Source organism: Coregonus lavaretus, assembly GCF_964263955.1.
Source record: "Coregonus lavaretus genome assembly, chromosome: 14".
Lineage (NCBI taxonomy): Eukaryota > Metazoa > Chordata > Actinopteri > Salmoniformes > Salmonidae > Coregonus > Coregonus lavaretus.
In genome coordinates this window covers 23,409,081-23,425,942 of record NC_140001.1, presented here as the reverse complement: position 1 = coordinate 23,425,942, position 16,862 = coordinate 23,409,081, and the positions used below count along the sequence as shown (strand labels likewise).

Here is a 16,862-nt window from a genome sequence, read left to right as displayed (position 1 = left end):
CAGAGCCGATATCGAACACTGTTGTCGAGGTTACTATTTATCTCATTCCAGCCAAGTTGGCACGCACATCTGGTGCCGGGTACTTAGTGCAATTATTTATGATTTCCTCCAAGATTTAAAAGCTCTTCGCCCTGCCTTGTAATGCAGTAACTGATTGCGCTGCTAATGTAATTAAGGAGAGATTATGATGTCCACGTGGCACACCAGATGGTGGCATTCACAGCGATGGGGGAAGGCACAACTGGCACACCACTGCACAAGGGCAGTGAGGCACAGTCAGTCGGAGCAGGCCAGACTCCCCACCAGAAGGGAGTAAGAGTCTGAGTGTGTGTATGTGTGTGTGTGTAAGTGTGTGTGCATGTTTGTGTGTGTGTATGTTTGTGTGTGTGTCCCCTAAGAGTTGAGTTTGACACCCCTGCATTGGGATGAGAACACAGCCAGTGTGGCTTGAGAAGTGTAGCAGATGTCATGACAATGACATTAGAGTTTAGTCTCCTCCCCAATGGCAACATCATTTAAAAAATGGAGTAACACTGAAGGAAAGTCTACTGGACCCTCTGATGGCATTCATAAACATGTATAATTGGTGGATCTAATTCTTCTTCTAATGTACCTCTCAATAACTACACTGTGAACAACCACATTACTGTTGAGACATTTTAGTGTGCTGGTAAGAGGTACACTTTCAACTAATGCATTTTAGTGCCAAGAAAACAGATGGCGCAAAAAGAGATTTAATCACATTTGGCAAAGCCATCACATTTTGGGAGGAGAGAGAAAACATGGCAGATTTGTCATTCAAGGCAACACAGGGCTATAGTCCAAACTGACCTTTAATTACACACAGAAAATCATAGATATTATATAGCAGACTGCTGCATTGCAATGCTGGATCCTTTGGGTCACTAAGGGTGGGCTTCTTAAAACATGTTATTATAAGCTATTCAGGAGACATGGGAGTTCTTTATGGGCAGACAGAAGAGGGGAAAATGGAATAATATTTGAAATGAGACCTACAGATTTCAACACATCAGCCAGTAATGGGTTCACGCGGTTGATGGGGGCATTGGGGCGCTCTAGATTTCCCAGGTCGAGATAGGGATATTATTACCCTCCGTGGTAAGTTGGTTACAAAGAAATCTCCATCTTTAAAGTCCCCAGACTAGTGTCAGCAAATTAGAAAACACAGCAGATGACCTTTACACACAAGGAGGAAAACCCTTGCCGTTTGGATCAGCGGTGAAACTATGTCGGTGGTTCACCAAAGCATATATTTTTGATTTTGCCATTTTTTTCACTGATAAATGACTGTTCACTGAGTAGTTTGTCATAATGATTTTGTAATTTTGCAGATTTTGAGAGATAGCTATCAATACTAAATCCCAGCTACTGCAAAAATGCGGACCAAAATGACAGCTTGATATTGTCATCAAATTATATTTAGCATGGACCAGAGTGACAAGAGTGACATAAATAAAGAGCATGAACAAAGGGGCCTGGGTTTTAATGAAGCCCTCCCTCATGCCATCTGTAATGATCTGCATACTTTCTACATCTGCACTGCTCCCCTACAGAATCTGCCATAGCCATCATTCATCTTACCCCACAATCCTCAGCGTGAGATGTGAAGTACATTAAAAACTGTAATAGCTGATGGCTTTCACAGTTAGCATGTTGCTGATATCTTGAGAATTTCACACTGAGAATTGAATCACCTTTTCCATAATTAGACCAATACTTTAACAGGTGCACCTTTTCTCAGCCTGCACATATGTTTTTCTCTGATCCATCTGAGATCTTATTTTATTAACTTAGCCGTGCTGCAAAATCTAGCTGAAGTGAGAATGCCTGTTTCATGGGGGTTGTCAAAACTTCCTGGTGTGAGAAACAACACAAATATAAGGAGAAGGATGTGTGTGTGATCATTGGTGTGATGTATCTAGCACAATCATTTGGATCTCTCTATCAGCATGCATCCTGTAGGTGGGACATAGAGAAACTAGGACACCAGGGTTCACTAGTCTGATCTGGTGTATGTTGTCTGACTTGGCTTCTTAGTGCTGTTGTTTTGCCAATCTGACACAGTCATGCTCAACAATGACTGCCATTACTCTCTCATTGACACACATGTACAGTAGCACTCCGCTCTTATGAGCTATGGGCATTGACTCATTGTCAGTTTGTCATGAATAATGATAAGCATAAGAGGTCTCATTACCTTATTATGTTCATTAAATCTTGTTTAGTTCCTGTGTGCTTGATCTCATTGACCATTATTAACTCAAATGAGATGTTCGGTCTGTAACAGATGCTTTTACCCATATTTCTTGCTCAAAACCACATTGCTCTCTGTACAGTTCTAAACTTGTTCCTAGAAATGACAGGCCCGAATCAATCAGCGTTATGGCTCTGTGTGCACGCCATTACAAGATGCAGATTGATGCATTCTAACGCCACTCAATTGGCTACAAAATAATTTGTTCCATCCCACTGTGTTCCAGTGGTATGGCTGCTTCAGCTTCTATCGTTACAGTTTCATCGTAGAAAGTGCTTGGGTGGGATTACAGCCTGTTTATTTCTATGCTTGACTTGGCTGAATGGTTTTCGTCATACGAATGGTGAAAAGGGATCAGTGTGGCCATACAAATAAATTAAAACATGTTAACTCTGCCCAAAGCACAAATACATGACAGGAAAACAGGAAATCATTAGGCCTGCACCTTAACAAGAAAATATCAACATATAGCACACACCCAATTATGTGTATTTGATGTAATTATTATCCACAACACAATGGCAAAGAGGAACAGAATTTCAATTTTTACAACAATTCTAGGATACCGTGAGAAGTAAATGCTATTTTGACAGGCTTGTCTACTTAGATAGAATAAAAAACTGTTTTTAGTCATCATCAGATTAGTGCCTGAAATGGGCCATCCCAAGGTTGTTCCAAAAGCATGGGACAAGATTAGGCTGTGTGTGATAGGGTTAGATAGGCCTATGGAGATAAGCCTATAACCCACACTGACATGACCATTGCAGGTGGGATTGTGACACCAAACCATACTGTCAACTCACAAGACAAGACATACAAATAAACAAACAAACACTTAATGTTTAAGTCCAATATGTAGACGAGACTAGACTAGTGAATCAATGACTATGATAGATGCTCACGTGCACTATCAATGGCAAATTGGCATGCAAATCTGAGTTACGCACCAGAGGAAACAAGGTTAACCCATCTCTGGTTGAAGTTAATTATTTCTTAACCATGATAGCATTCCCGGGAGAACATTGACACTGGCTCTGTAGTGGACACACAAATAATCCCATCAAAGGATACACAGCAGGACGACATTTACTAAACAGTTGACCAAGGTAAGACACAAAATATTTACAGGCCTACCTGTCCAGCACAATGCGTCCTCTCTCACCTGTTCCATTTAGCAGCCATTTCTACTTGACATTTCCAGGTGGTCTCATTCTCTGGTAAGAATGCCAGTTGCTGGCTGGTCCATTCCAGAAAGTTGAAGGAGAATCACTGCAACACGTTTTTTAAACTGTAAATTAACATCCATCCAGGTAATCAGGTCATGGCTAGAAGGGATCCAGCTTTTGTTAAATTAACGTCAAAAGTAGATTATTTTGTGTGCATTTTAGCTAACTCTAACCCCTTTCCTAACCTTAACCTAATTCTCCTAACCCGCTGAGTAATTTCTCCTAAACTGCAATTAAAAGTCAAATCTGGATCCCTTCTAGCCATGACCAAGGTAATAATTTTACATTTTAGTCATTTAGCAGACGCTCTTATCCAGAGTAACTGACAATAGTGAGTGCATACATTTCATACTTTTTTTTAATTCTCTGTACTGGTCCTCCCGTGGGAATCAAATCCACAACCCTGGCATTGCAAGCACCATGCTCTACCAACTGAGCCACACAGGACCAATCATGTACTGAAAATGGAATTGAGTTAGTTTGAAATTAAATATGAATGTGGCTCTTTGAGCACATCGGATCGGCTATATGCTGTAGGGCAGGCTTGTCATGGAAATGTTGGCAAAAAATATTTACACATAATTTTTTCAAAATACTGTCAAAACAAAAAAATCACTGAAAGGGTCCACAATCAAAAGTATCTAAAAATCGAGGGAAGTTACTTATAGATGATTTGGACATGAAGCACGAAAATGCCAATATAGTTACAATTGAAATGCTACAAAGTTAGCATTTGAAACAGTGGCCAGGTAAGCAAAACCAAAGCATGGATTGCTGTCATACCTTGTCCATAGGTTGCTTACAGGGTAAGGAAAGCAATATGTAATTTTGTAATTTGGGTGAACTATCCCTTTAACCAGGATATACATCCTTTATACATTCAAGTAGTCGTAACAGCATTATATTCAATAATTACATGCATAGGCCTAATTCCAAACAAAACTGAAGAGTGGAACACGCACTCCTGTACCCGCAAAATACTGGCACACTTTCACACGCGCTCTAGGACGCACACCTGTTGCACCTGAGCATATGACCGGAAGTATTGTGGAATCCAATGGGTTGCTTTAGCATTATCTAGCCCAGCATGCTGACAAAAAGGGCAGTTTAATTAAAAACAAGCAGTATTTCAATCTTCTAGATTTTTCATTCCAGATAATGGGATAATTAGGAGCACAGCGACATCTTCCATCCCTGGATTGAGGTATTTTTCAAGCCATATCACGCGTTCTTCACCGCGGTGCAAACATTATGGGTGAGAGGAGTTTCTACCTGTAGAGTTTATACCTGCGAACATTTACACTTAAACTTTTTTCTCTGTCTCAAAATCTGCATCAGCCAATTAAAACCATCAACATAGTTGCATGTGATAGAACCCTATATGATTGCTGTTCCCATGAGATAACCTGGCACACTTAGCCCTCTGCTAACAAGACCAGCTGGCCACGATTATTTCCTGTTTTCTTTATTATGTATATTGTTTTATTAGTTATATGATTTTGCTATTTATTACTGCACTGTTGGGTAGAGCTTGCAAGTTAAGCATTTCACTGTATTTGTGCATGTGACAATAAACCCTGAACTTGAACTTGGCCATCAGAGGGATATTTAAACCTCCAAAGGTTTACTTTTGTTCTGCTTGGTCTGTAACAAGTGTAGTGTCCCAATATTGCATGATGCATCCTTGACTAGGCTACAAGCTGCTAACGTTAGGCAAAATTCAAAAGGCACATTTTCGCATATATGACAAAATCCCACATCTTTGCTTATCCATTTCACACACATCCATGTGCATTTACAAAAAATAAATAAAGGTGGTTTATATACAAGGTTTAAGTTTATCGTACGTCATTTTAAAAAAGTAGAAGAGACTAATGGTCTTGTCAAAAAGCTGTCATGTACCTCTATTACCATCATACACCACTAGTAAGGAGGTTAACTCTAAATCTTCGGGGTACAGTAACCGTGGGTTCGAGGGCCCCTCGCGTGAAGATTTTTTTGTTAAGGAAAAAAACTGTTCACTGCTGGTCCTCGATGCTAGATTCAAATAAGGCATATGAGACGAAGTGGATGATTATAATAATGCATATAAAACGTTGTACATGTAAGTGTAGCCTACACGTCTATGTAATATAGCCTATATTGTAGCGACAATTATTTATGTAGCAGTAGCCTATGTGTCGGTATGCAAGAGTGACTTCCATTTGCAACACACTAACAAAATAAATGTAATTCTACATTTCAACTGAAAAAACTGTATCTCTCCTGGGATTCGAATTTGCCACAAACTGCAAAAATTACCAGGAGCCAGGCTAGCTAAACTGTGTGCTATTCTTCCAGTTGAAGTGTTGCACCTGTTTTAATCATATTTGATAGCAGATCGTGCCATTTGACTTCTGTTAAGGACACTTTCGTGAAAAAGTGTTCAATCATGGCCAACTATGTCAACATTTGTAATTGGCTGATGCAGAATTTGTTACAGGACATAATCATGGCCAGCTGGTCAGGTTAGCACAGAGCTAAGTGTGCAGGTTATCTCATGGGAACAGCTAACATATAGAGTTCTGTCACATGCAACTACTCCAACAATTTGAATTGGCTGATGCAGATTTTGAGACTGAGAAACGTTTTCTAATGTTAGCAAGTATGGACCCATAGGGTTCAGATGTAGTTACTACTGAATCTCAGGCTGACACATTACGGCTAGCCCTAGCCCTAAACTGTCTGCATCACACAAGTGCAGCATGTGAAAATCTGATGGGATGCATTTGCTCTATTGTTCCACATTTTTGTTGGTGGCACACTCTTTGATGGTGTGTACATCTTACAGAGTGTGGCTTAATGGCAGTTTGCCTCCTCCAACCACTAAGATGCAGTTAGGAATAGCTAGATTGATTAGTGCACAAATTAACGCAAGAAAGAGATCATTCTCCCTCCCTAAACTAATTTGCTGTCCTGGATCTTTCATTAATAAGTCCATCCAACTAACATTTCTAAAAGAAATGGCTATTGCTGTAGTAAATCTACCAAATTCAATAAACTTAATTACAATAAATTCAGTAAACATTTAGATTGAATGCAGTAACTGTGTCACTTACCCCACTAGGATGCTTTAAACATAATTTAATAAAATGGCAAAGGAACCTCTGCAAAGCCACTTAACCTTGTAAAAGCCTTGCATACACATTAAGCTAAAGCTTATTTGCACAGGAATAGATAACAATTGATCTGGATTTCCTTGCAAATATTTGATCACTCCATCTAAGTTGTTATTGGGTGACTTCACTGGGTCGCCTCTAATAGCTTTTTGTCACTGGTCTCACTTGTCATTCGATGCAAAGCTCGGAGGCCACTTTTTCTTTTGGATCCCAAGAAGCCGGCAGAAGTCAATACTGGGGGATACTAATCTTTCTGGCCAAGAGAAACCTCTTTATGGGTTTAGTCATGATGTAGTATGCTTTATTCCAAACGAGCGGTGATTAGAAATATATGAGCTGTGCTGTAGCTCAAAATCTTCTGTCCAGCAAGGCCATTGTCAAGTCTGCCCTACAGCACTAGACCACATGCAGCACTACAGGAAAAATCAGCATAATAAGAGAGAGCAAAGTGTTTTTTAAATACTTTAGTTCAATACAAGAAACAAATATTGTTGACTCTGAAGCTAAGATTTTAGACCGCTTCTCTCAGATGTTCATCTGTGTTGCACAGCTGTTTTGTGAGAGAATGAGGGTACTACAGTATTACCTCTATAACTAGTATCCCAGTAAGGCCTTGAAGTTAACTGTGCCGTCTTTCCAGAGGTCCAGTATAATGCCTGAGGTACAGGAGACCATGACTGAGGCCCTGCCAGAGCTGACCACAGAGCCCATCACTGGAGTTGTTGTGGTGTGTGCCGAAGCAAGGAACCTGCTGGATACTATGTTGTGAGTAACTTCTCCTTGCTTTTTCATCATTCACTCTTTTAGATTGAGGATACATTATGAAGCATATTATTTAATAATAGCAATGCTTATCATCTAATATAAATACATTTTATTGCATTTCGCTCAGCATTTTCCAATTACTTTGACTTCAACCTCATTTGTAGGCAAATAAATTATGTTTACACATATGCATATGTTGTGAAGTAGATACAGTATGATTTGGTAAATTCGATACTTTCTGTAATCAGCGTTTGATCAAAACAGTGTTCTCAATAACGTTGTTGTGTTGTTATGGATTCTACGATTTTGTTTTTGGAGGGTAGCCATGAAGCACTTGGACATGCGGTTGGCTAACACTTTTGAGTAGTGTTGTGTTTTTTGTGAGACAAATTGAATAACTAATTAATGCAGTTTACTTTGATGATGGAGATGATTACTGTAGGCCTATTTGTTGCCATTAGTCCTTCAGCCTTGCCAAAGGCTATGGTTTAACAACCCTTGGTGGATGCCCCCCACAGTTCTGGCACTGTGTCCCCATGTTTGTTTAACACTCTCAGTGAAGAGGGGTTGCCGGCTGTTTGGCACCCCGTAAGTTTGAACAATCTGGTTGTGAGAGAGAGGAAAGTAGGACAGTGATATCACTGGCCCATGGGAACCATGTTTGTGTTTTTGAAAGAGTGAGAGTGAGAGAGAGAGAGAGAGAGAGAGAGAGAGAGAGAGAGAGAGAGAGAGAGAGAGAGAGAGAGAGAGAGAGAGAGAGAGAGAGAGAGAGAGAGAGAGAGAGAGAGAGAGAGAGAGAGAGAGAGAGAGAGAGAGAGAGAGAGAGAGAGAGAGAGATGTTTTGTGAATGTAGCAAAGCACAAAGCAAACACAGTGATATAGCCTGAAGTGGGCTCAAGGGCAGATCTCTATTCCTTTTCTTTCTCTACCCTCTACCCTCTCTCTTTTATTTTTCCTTCCTCTCATTCCCTTCTCTCTCTTCCTGCCCCAACCCACACAGCCCAACAGTTGTAATCTCTGGTGGATGATGGTGGGTTGGCATTGTGACGATGCTTTGCCTACTGGCATTGGGACTGCATGCCACATGGTAGTGAACGAGAATGAGAACGCCCAGACTTCCTGCTTGGTTTCTTCAATTGGATAGATCCCTCTGTTGTTACTGAAGGGAATGGAGATGTTGCTCCACTTTCAAATCAAATCAAATCAAATGTTATTGGCCACATGCGCCGAATACAACAGGTGCAGACATTACAGTGAAATGCTTACTTACAGCCCTTAACCAACAGTGCATTTATTTTTAATAAAAAAGTAAAATAAAACAACAACAAAAAAGTGTTGAGAAAAAAAGAGCAGAAGTAAAATAAAATAACAGTAGGGAGGCTATATATACAGGGGGGTACCGGTGCAGAGTCAATGTGCGGGGGCACCGGCTAGTTGAGGTAGTTGAAGTAATATGTACATGTGGGTAGAGTTAAAGTGACTATGCATAAATAATTAACAGAGTAGCAGCAGCGTAAAAAGATGGGGTGGGGGGGCAGTGCAAATAGTCCGGGTAGCCATGATTAGCTGTTCAGGAGTCTTATGGCTTGGGGGTAGAAGCTGTTGAGAAGTCTTTTGGACCTAGACTTGGCACTCCGGTACCGCTTGCCGTGCGGTAACAGAGAGAAAAGTCTATGACTAGGGTGGCTGGAGTCTTTGACAATTTTGAGGGCCTTCCTCTGACACCGCCTGGTATAGAGGTCCTGGATGGCAGGAAGCTTGGCCCCAGTGTTGTACTGGGCCGTACGCACTATCCTCTGTAGTGCCTATGCGGTCGGAGGCCAAGCAGTTGCCATACCAGGCGGTGATGCAACCAGTCAGGATACTCTCGATGGTGCAGCTGTAGAATTTTTTGAGGATCTGAGGACCCATGCCGAATCTTTTTAGTCTCCTGAGGGGGAATAGGCTTTGTCGTGCCCTCTTCACGACTGTCTTGGTGTGTTTGGACCATGATAGTTCATTGGTGATGTGGACACCATGGAACTTGAAGCTCTCAACCTGTTCCACTACAGCCCCGTCGATGAGAATGAGGGCGTGCTCAGTCCTCTTTTTTTTCCCTGTAGTCCACAATCATCTCCTTTGTCTTGGTCACGTTGAGGGAGAGGTTGTTATCCTGGCACCACACGGCCAGGTCTCTGACCTCCTCCCTATATGCTGTCTCATCGTTGTCGGTGATCAGGCCTACCACTGTTGTGTCGTCGGCAAACTTAATGATGGTGTTGGAGTCGTGCCTGGCCATGCAGTCATGGGTGAACAGGGAGTACAGGAGGGGACTGACCACGCACCCCTGAGGGGCCCCGTGTTGAGGATCAGTGTGGCAGATGTGTTGTTACCTACCCTTACCACCTGGGGGCGGCCCGTCAGGAAGTCCAGGATCCAGTTGCAGAGGGAGGTGTTTAGTCCCAGGATCCTTAGCTTAGTGATGAGCTTTGAGGGCACTATGGTGTTGAATGCTGAGCTGTAGTCAATGAATAGCATTCTCACGTAGGTGTTCCTCTTGTCCAGGTGGGAAAGGGCAGTGTGGAGTGCAATAGAGATTGCATCATCTGTGGATCTGTTGGGGCGGTATGCAAATTGGAGTGGGTCTAGGGTTTCTGGGATAATGGTGTTTATGTGAGCCATGACCAGCCTTTCAAAGCACTTCATGGCTACAGACGTCAGTGCTACGGGTCGGTAGTCATCTAGGCAGGTTATCTTAGTGTCCTTGGGCACGGAGACTATGATGGTCTGCTTGAAACATGTTGGTATTACAGACTCAGTCAGGGACATGTTGAAAATGTCAGTGAAGACACTTGCCAGTTAGTCAGCACATGCTCGGAGTACACGTCCTGGTAATCCGTCTGGCCCTGCGGCCTTGTGAATGTTGACCTGCTTAAAAGTCTTACTCACATCGGCTACGGAGAGCGTGATCACATAGTCATCCGGAACAGCTGGTGCTCTCATGCAGTCTGGTAGTCTGGTTAAGTCAATGGTAAGTTGTGTTCTTCTACTGTTCATGTTATAGGCTAGACCTTCTTTGGTTGCTCCTTTTCTGAATTCCTCTTCAACGATGACTGCTTTTGAGAAATACATTTTATGCCGTAGTAGATCAATGAGCTGATTAACTATTTTGCTCTCCATTACAGTGCACTCACATTTCTGAACTTGAACAGGTTGTTCCTACACAAGAGAGCAGGCCCAGATCAAACACTGTTCCACAGGGATCAGGAGCTTTGCTCAAGCTGCAGCCGCCGCCCTACATCAAACACCTTAAGCAGGCACTGACACTGACACAGACACTTAGGGCCGCAAAGGGAAGCTGTGTGTCATTCAAATTTGCCTGAGCATATAACATACTACCCTCATGAGCACATTAACATAAGTTTATTTGAAGGAGTGTGGTGTTAGCCTGAGATCTGAGCCCCCTGTAATTGGCTAGGACCTCCGCTGAATCGGTTTACTAACCTCTGATGACTCTGAATCTTGTGTCCATTTTGTACTGTAGAAGCAGGGTTGGGTAGGTTACCTTCCAAATGTCATCCGTTACAGTAACTAGCTTCCTGTCCAAAACTGTAATCAGTAACGTAACTTTTGGAATACCCAAACTCAGTAACGTAATCTGATTACTTTCAGTTACTTTTTGATTGCTTTACCCTTAAGAGGCATTAAAATAAGACAAAAAGGATCCATCAAACTCATTTTATGTGTCATCATAGTGGTCTCTGACTTGTCAGACTCAATCACGTGGAACAAACTTAAGCTTGCGCCTATTTTCAATGCTGAAATTAATGTAGTTGAGAAAACAGAAAGGTGTCATTTGTTTTTACCCAAACAAAAGTAATCCAATAAGTAATCATTTAGTTTTCCAGAAGTATCTGTAATCTGATTACAATATTTTTGCTGGTAACGTAACTGATTACACTTACAGATTTGTTTAGGTAATCAGATCACATGTAACCGATTACATGTAATCAGTTACGTTACATGTAATCAGTTACTTCTCAACCATGTGTAGAATAATTATCATCAGCAGTTTATTTGTGATCTCTCTGACTGGGAGACATGTGTGCTTCACCTACAGTAAATTCGGAAAGTATTCAGACCCCTTGCCTTTTTCCACATTTTGAAACGTTACAGCCTTATTCTAAAATTGATTAAATAAATGTTTTTCCTTATCAATCTACACACAATACCCCATAATGACGAAGTGAAAACAGGTTTTTAGAATTTTTTGCACATTTATTAAAAGTAAAAAACTGAAATACCTTATTTACATAAGTATTCAGACCCTTTGCTTTGAGACTTGAAATTTAGCTCAGGTGCATCCTGTTTCCATTGATCATCCTTGAAATGTTTCTACAACTTTATTGGAGTACACCTGTGGTAAATTCAATTGATTGTACATGATTTGGAAAGGCACACACCTGTCTATTTAAGGTCCCACAGTTGACAGTGCAAGTCAGAGCAAAAACTAAGCCATGAGATTGAAGTAATTGTCCGTAGAGCTCCGAGACAGGATTGTGTTGAGGCACAAGACTCTTACTAGAGCTGGCAGCCCGGGGGAGAAGGGGGAGAAGGGCCTTGGTCAGGGAGGTGACCAAGAACCCGATGGTCACTCGGAGAGAGTTCCAGAGTTCCTCTGTGGAGATGGGAGAACCTTACAGAAGGACAACCATCTCTGCAGCACTCCACCAATCAGGTATTTATGGTAGAGTGGCCATACAAAAGCCACTCCTCAGTAAAAGGCAAAATAGCCCGCTTGGAGTCTGCCAAAAGGCACCTAAAGGACTCTCAGACCGTTAGAAACAAGATTCTCTGGTCTGATGAAACCAAGATTGAACTCTTTGGCCTGAATGCCAAGCGTCATGTCTGGAGGAAACCTGGCACCATCCCTACAGAGAAGCATGGTGGTAGCAGCATCATGCTGTTGGGATGTTTTTCAGCGGCAGGGACTGAGAGACTAGTCAGGATCAAGGGAAAGATGAACAGAGCAAAGTACAGAGAGATCCTTGATGAAAATCTGCTCCAGAGCACTCAGGACCTCAGACTGGGGCGGAGGTTCAACTTCCAACAGGAAAACGACCCTAAGCACAAAGCCAAGACAACACAGGAGTGGCATCGGGACAAGTCTCTAAATGTCCTTGAGTGGCCCAGCCAGAGCCCGGACTTGAACCCGATCTAACATCTCTGGAGAGACCTGAAAATAGCTGTGCAGCGACACTCCCCATCCAACCTGACCGAGCTTGAGAGGATCTGCAGAGAACAATGGGAGAAACTCCCCAAATACAGGCGTGCCAAGCTTGTAGCGTCATACCCAAGAAGACTCGATGCTGTAATCGCTGCCAAAGGCGCTTCAACAAAGTACTGAGTAAAGGGTCTGAATACTTATGTAAATGTGATATTTACGTTTTTCTACAATCCTGTTTTTGCTTTGTCATTACGGGGTATTGTGTGTAGATTGATGAGGGAAAAAAACAATTAAATCAATTTTAGAATAAGGCTGTAACGTAACAAAATGTGGAAAAAGTCTATATCTGATAAATTTTTGTTTGGTATGGCTCTAATGACATTTTGGTTTCAATGGTAGCAGTTGCCTTTCATAGCCTTTTCCCAGTTAAAGTCCCAAGAGGCTCCATATTGTAGGTGCTCGCCCTCAATATTAACTCAGTGACGTTCTCTGTCTTTTGAGATCTGTTAGGAATTACCAGTACTCACAATAGATTTAACTATTTCATAGCAGTTTTTCAATTTCGTTTGTGCAGATTTTTGGAATTGGAAGTTGAATCAGCACACTTTTATATGTGTACATGACATCAAAATGACAAGATCAGAGTTCAAAGATTGATTACTACCGTGATTCTTCTGTTCTTCTTCAGACTTTTCGTGCAGTGGAAACACTCCCAGCAATGAGCCCTGTTGGACGATGGGAGCCACATAACAGTAGATCGTAGAAAGAAAATAGAGAGCAAGTGCATCCAAACTTTCCCCCTGCAGCTCTGTGGTTGGTGTTTCAAATTCTAGGCGCATCACCCCCTGCTGCCGGAGCTGTGGCAGGATGACACCTGAGGTGCCGCCTCCTGTAGGAGCGCTGTGCCCTCTTACTCCCCTGCTTGACTTTGGGTTTCACACAGCCAGCCCTTTGTTTACACTGACAGGATGCGCTGGCTACTGACCTGGAAAAAGTGGCCAAGACGGGTTGTCTTGTAAGTAGGTGGGGGCTTCTGGTGATGTATGGGCTTCTCATGGGACCTTTCACTGCGCCTGCTGGAGATGCCTGCACACCCTCTCTCTCTTTCTCTCTTTCCCCCTCTCACTTTCCCCCTCTCTCTCTTTCTCTCAGCCCCTCTCTCATCCCATCTAGTCACTGGTGGTTTTGCATGAGTCTCTCCCTGCCATGTTTTCCACAGCCAATCACCAGGGTCATTCATCATTATTGTCAGGGTGGTAATGTGTGTGGGTGGGTGCAGAGATCCAGGACTTCTTTGTTTGAATGAACCTCATTAAATTGACTCTTCTTTGTGAAGGATCCTCTCAGAGAATAAGTCTGGCAGTCATTTTGGTGATTTACCGACGATGGCCAATGTAACATGACGTTTCAGCCAAGCTTGTTTGCTGGTAGCTATGGAGAAGTGTCTGACTCAGTCATGTGAGGGTCGTTTTGGCTTCATCATTCTTCAGTTCATGCACACTAGGTGTGCTGCCTACACTGTCTTAATAGCCTTTTCTAACGTGTGCCTGGGCTCTTGTGCATTATGTTGCCATATCCAAATACACAATACCCTGTAAATACTCAAATCTCCCCATCCCCATCAGGATCTTTTAGCAGCACAATGAAGTTTGGTCTTCCTTATTAGAGACTATCTTTGTCAGGTTGTCTTTAATTAATCAGCCCCATCCCAAGGGATGATATTTTTAGCCACCTGTTTGGAGGCTAAGGCTCCTTCTTTACCCACACAGGGCACTAATGAGATGGAGCGGTAGCACAGGCAACCGTTAATTAAGTATGCAAGAGAAGAGGCTAAAAGCAACACGCTCACACAGTACATACATTAACTTTATCCCACCACATGCATGTTCTTCTCTCCTTGTTGATTTTTTTGGGTCGTTTTTTCACGTAGGTCACATAAACAACAGATGGCTCTGACGCCGACCTGTGGAAGGACAGCTTATTCAAATCCAAGGTCGCCCGCTACCTCTGTTTCACCAGAGATAATGTAAATGTAAACTTCTCCCTTTCCCTATGCATCGTGCAGTAACACCTCATCCCTAACACCTTTGCCCTCTCTAGCGTTCTCCTGTGGAGATCTTTGATCATTGAAACTCCAATAATGGACCATGAATTTTAAAAGTCTGGTATTTGAAATGAATGCAAATCCCAATCTGAATTTTGGATTATATGATTGCATTTTATTCTTGATGTGTGATACCTTGGTGGGCTCCCAGGATTATATTGTTGATGTTCTTGCGTCCTCCAGAGAGGCAGATGTATGATTATTCATAGTATTAGAATGAGCTTGTATTTAAACTATTTCAATTTATTTAATTAACCTTGTCCCTGTACAGAATGTGGATACCTTCCAGTTATTCTTCAAAGATGATGCACACATTTTAAAAAATGACATTTTGAATATTTATAAGAAATGAAACTTCTAAATCCCAGTTCAATAGAGTTGGAAATGGGGCACCTGTTTAAAATAACAGTCATAACTCTGTGAATTGAGCTCTCTTTGAATGTTCTCTACATATCAACTGTTAGGCACGTTTTCACATTTCTTTTGTACATATAAAAAACATTTGAGAATAGAGAACAGTGATGTTCCTGCTATAAAGCCTAAAGTTGCCATGGAATATAAATATAGTATTGTAGTGGGCACAGAGTGTTGCATAGTTGTCATCAATACATATGCTCCAACATTCACACTTCCTTTGCTTTTCCTGTGGCTCAGTTGCCTATTTAATTGAAGAAAACGTAACAGTGCATAACCATATGCTACCTATGCTAAGTATACTATTGTTTTTTAAACTTAAACATGGAGAATTTGCACAAATTTAGCTAACTATGTGACATGGGTTTACTCCATTCATCAGACTGACCAAGTAATGGTCCTACATGAACCAAGTGATGATTTAGATGGGCCCTATACAGTACATGAACATTCTTCAGTCCAAAAGACTGATGGTATGTAAACAGGATTGTAATGATTCGACATCCACTTCAACCTTTGTTCCTTTCCACAGTTTCTGTCAGTGTCTTCATTTACAGCCTTGTGGTTAGAGTTTATCAGCTGAATGAATGCCACATTGTACAGTCCTCGACTTTTATTTGATAAAACTATGATTTTACCTCATTGGTATACATAACAGCATTTTTACCTGCAATAAATTATTTCTGTGTGTTCACTTTGACATATTCTCGTGACAAATCAATAATTTATGGTTGGATACTATGACTAATTCTGAAAATAGTTCCTCCATTAGAATCCTTGTGAGTGTGTAGACACCTGTAGATGGAGCTCAGTCTGGTCCACAGTTTAGTTTGTATCACACAAATAGCTTTGCCCTCATTCCTGTGTGTTATCTTAAAATGTGTGTCGGTGCTGTTTTAAAGACTTTGACACAAATAAAACATGACAGAGCCATCAACAAAGGCTATTTTGTCTGCCAGTCAATGTAGCCCTCTCTGTAATTGTCATTGACAAAAACAGATTCTGCAAAATGAACCACTGAATTATGTGGAGGGAAGTAAACAGTTTGAGATTCATCATACTCTAGGTTGGATGTAGATGGCCCTTTTGTCAGGTCCTGATGGGAAAAATCTATCTTGCAAAAACCACTACAAAAACAAGGTTTCATGCATAGTAATAACATTCATCCATATTCCACCCTAAGTCAGAATAAAAACGATGAATAAAAAATATATCTAATGGTAATGACTGCTGGGCAAAAGGAGCAGTGGAATCCAGACTTTCGGACGCATCAAGTCACGGCTCGGTCGCCACACTCTCCAATGCCGCTGTGTATTATTGCAATTTATTACAGGGAAAGATTTCAATATAATGACAGGAGACTGGGAGGAGTCATGCTTGAAAATGACAAATAAATGGTCCCTGATTGTTTTTAACCAGTCCCATTCTGATGAACAGGCAATCCTGCCTGCCTCGCACACTGTTCCTCTCACCGAGGGTTGAGAATGATTGCAAGTTCACAGATGCATTCAAATTTTTTAAAGTAGCTATTTTGGAGTAATTACTTCCACCATCGTGTCAACTCCTCTCTTTAGAGACTTCCCAAGCTTTTAGGAAATCGTTGATTCAATTGTCTTTGTAATTTATTTTCAGACCCTTACAAAAACGGTATAACCCTTACCCCCCTCACTACTTTTGGAATGAGATATGTTTCTTACTATCTATTACATGTGAA

General features: G+C 41.6%; 1 pseudogene across 1 annotated transcript in view; it reads left to right on the top strand.

The window, feature by feature from the left end:
• The first annotated feature begins 7,311 nt into the window (after positions 1-7,311).
• LOC311141081 (multivesicular body subunit 12B-like) overlaps positions 7,312-16,862 on the top strand; it is a 49,981-nt pseudogene continuing 40,430 nt past the window's right edge. Inside the window, exons 1-2 of the transcript in view lie at positions 7,312-7,424; positions 14,561-14,662. The product of the transcript in view is annotated as a multivesicular body subunit 12B-like (transcript). The remainder of the gene's footprint in view (positions 7,425-14,560; positions 14,663-16,862) is intronic.